Raw genomic sequence first — 3,234 nt, 5'->3', positions numbered from 1 at the left:
GGATGCTCCAGGTGTTCACACCGAACGCGATGGACGCGAGAAAAAAGCCCAAAACGCCCCTAACTTGACGCGTGCACATTCGCACCTCATACGCGTGTCCAAGAAAAATCCAACGCGCCCCAAAATATCATGCGCGTGAACCGGAAATGTGGGAGGGATGTGGGAGGAAGTTGTGCCAGACTGGTATCTTTGCAAGATGGCAGCTGTCGAGCTAGCGCTTGAAGAGAGAGTCTCCCTTCTCTATGTACTGTGGAGAGCAGAGCAGCGGCGTAAAAGACGTCCTCGCCGTACCTGGGTCCATCAGGTCCTCCAGAGGCGTGAGCAGTTTGGTGAGTTTCACCACTTGCTCCAGGAGCTGCGCCTGGATGACGGCCGATTCCAGCGCTATCACCGTCGGCCAGTTTGAGGACCTGCTTTCCCTCATCGGTCCCAGCATCGCCCGCCTAGACACCAACTACAGGCGCTCAATCCCACCTGCAGAGCGCCTGTCTGTCTGCTTGAGGTTAGTAAAAGTATTTAATACGGTAGTCCTTTATTGATATCTGTGCTAATATGCTAAACCATCCAGTTATACACTGCTAACATGGATGTGCTATGCTAACAGTGAATGCTGTCGGTGTTTACTGAAAGCAAACTGTGGTACAGAGACGACTCTTTATAATATTTCTAGTGATACTCAGAAGCTCTCATCAAGTCCCGATTTAATTCGATTTATGCTGTTATCAGTGTTTGAATGATAGCATGGCTGTGGTGTCCTATCAATGTATGCGCTCGGTGTTTGCTGATATCAAACTGTAGCATTAGGACCACTGAGTTAACCTTTGTAGTGATACTCACTCCTTTTTATTTAGACCTGGTTTAATTCTGGGATAGTTGAATATTTGTATATAATCCCTGCAGCTGTCAGACTCTATAGCAGGGGTCACAGCCTTTATTAAAACAGAGTTAGATAAAACTGAACAGTTTGGTTCATCTTTAGTTACATGGTTCTATCTTGATAAGCTGTCTTATCACAGATTAATTTTTCAAAAATATTAATGATTTAAGCAAGGAAAGGGCTACATGTCAACATACAACTGTTTATTTCTATTAATGTCTCACTTCATTCCTACCTGATTGACATGTTTAGGAATTATGAGTGATTGGCTCACTGTAGTGGCAAAAGTTGCTACCAATCAAATTATGATATGTTAAAGTTAAAACAAAACACAGCTGTTTTAGATATTATCTAATATACATTTTGTAATTATCCTTATAATTACAAAAGGTTTTATGTAAGATTTAAGTTTTGTGATTTATATCTGACATCACAAAAGTATTTTGGAATTTGAATAATGTATTTTGAACAATTTTGTCCAGGTTCCTTGTCACCGGGGACTCCTTCACGACCAAGCGTTCAGTTTCAGAGTCGGTGTGTCCATGGTGAGCCAGATCACCCCCCAGGCAGCGACGTCCATCTGGGACTGTCTAGTGGACGACTTCATGGCTGTGCCTTCACCTGGAGACTGGCGGTCCATCACAGAGGGATTCCAGGAGCGCTGGAACTTTCCTCTGTGCTGTGCAGCTCTGGATGGGAAGCACGTCCAGACAAAGGCACCCCATATATCATATAGGAGACACACACATTGATATACACTAAATATTCATTTCATTTCTTTTTTGTGGTGCCCAAATTGATGCACCTGCTTGATTTTGTTTAAACAATTATTGCACACTTTCTGTAAATCCAGTAAACTTCTTTTCACTTCTCAAATATCACTGTGTGTGTCTCCTGTATGATATTTAACTGACATTTTTTATTGTAACAACCAACGATTTATACAGGAAAATAATGTCTATTAACAAGGTTGCCCAAACTTCTGCATCCCACTGTATTAGTATATTTTGTCATTAGTATAATATGAAATAAATTCTACATGTGTCAAGTTGTGTGCCAACATTTGCTGTGTAGTAGAACTGAGACATTAGTCATTATAAACATTTATTTGAAATAATATTAAAAGTCTCAAACAGAAAAACATTAAACATAAATATATAAAATATAAGAATTTACAGAGAGACAGGAATAAAAAGGACCAGCTGCTCTCCAGAGCAGGAACAAGGCTGAGGAGGAAATGCTCCATTGGAGACTGGTGTGGCCTCTTCAGGGACTCCAGGATGGCCAGCTCCACCGCCGATGGACCGTCCTGGGACCCGTCCCTCATCTGCCTCGGAGCCGTCGTCCTCTGTGGGCCTGTAAAACAGCACAAAACACAAAGAAATGAGAAGGCTGCTACTAGATTTTAATTTCAACATTGAAAAAAAACAAAAACAATAACAGGATATAATCAGATTGGTTGTAGATATTTAGTAAAGGTGATCACAAGGGAATCCCACCGACTAAAAAGGTATCAGTGCTTGCTGTACATACCTGTGGGTGCAGCAGCAGGAGCTCAGGGACTGGGGATGCTCTGCTGCAGAATCAGTTGGTTCTATCAATACAGTATTAAATGTTAACAGGTTGGATATAATAATCGTAGAGTAGACAGTGGTCCCTCATTTATTGCAGGGGTTCTCAGAATAACTAGCCCCTGGTCACAGTTCTCACAATTGATTCTCAAAGTGCAAACCTTTGTAGATTGCAAAACGTAAAAGTATTATTATGCCGCGGTTTGTCTTCATCTGCCCGCCACTTTCGTGCGCCTTTTTCCCTCACGGTGCAGGTGTCTATTTCCGAATGAGGCTCATAGTTATGGGTGTTTTTGTGCTGTTTTTTTCTATTGGACGCGATGGTTATCAAAACCAAACGTGATAAATCTGGCAAGCGCAGGAGATTTGTCAATCAGGCTGCAGAATGCAATGCTGTACTGTGCAATAAAAAATCAGCGAAAAAGCGAAGCAGTGACGGATGAACAGCGGGACCACTGTGTGCTGTTTATTAATAAACAATAAAATATATTCCTAAATGACAACATGCATAAAAGCAGAACGGTATTTGTAAGTCAGTGGGAAAATAGCGGTGGCTTGCTAGCTTTTGTGCGGCTTCCCCGGGTCAGTGAAAACTTTCAAAAGAGAAATGAATGAACTTACCAGGTTGCCCGATCTCTTCACATATCTTCCTCCAAGCTCGGTCCTTTATATTCCTGTCTCGGTACTGAAAGCAGCTGGTGTTGTACAGCTCCGAGTTGTTTGCTACCGCATTGATTAGCCTTCCCCTCCATTGAAGTATGAAAGGCTTTGGCTGGATCTGCCCCT

The 3,234-nt window shown here is 42.3% G+C and overlaps 1 long non-coding RNA gene across 1 annotated transcript; it reads right to left on the bottom strand.

Moving 5' to 3' along the window:
* Positions 1–1,964: 1,964 nt before the first annotated feature.
* Positions 1,965–2,967, bottom strand: LOC147336305 (uncharacterized). The gene is made up of 2 exons (XR_015128275.1): positions 2,411–2,967; positions 1,965–2,233 (listed from the first exon to the last, which is right to left on the bottom strand). It is a non-coding gene; the product is annotated as an uncharacterized LOC147336305 (long non-coding RNA).
* Between the last annotated feature and the right edge of the window lie 267 nt (positions 2,968–3,234).

The sequence above is a fragment of the Aulonocara sp. 'chitande type north' Nkhata Bay genome, linkage group LG3 (genome assembly GCF_057382095.1).
Source record: "Aulonocara sp. 'chitande type north' Nkhata Bay isolate Kocher_YH1m ecotype deep benthic linkage group LG3, A_spYH_male_GT1.1, whole genome shotgun sequence".
Taxonomy (NCBI): domain Eukaryota; kingdom Metazoa; phylum Chordata; class Actinopteri; order Cichliformes; family Cichlidae; genus Aulonocara; species Aulonocara sp. 'chitande type north' Nkhata Bay.
This window is presented reverse-complemented; position numbering and strand designations above follow the sequence as displayed.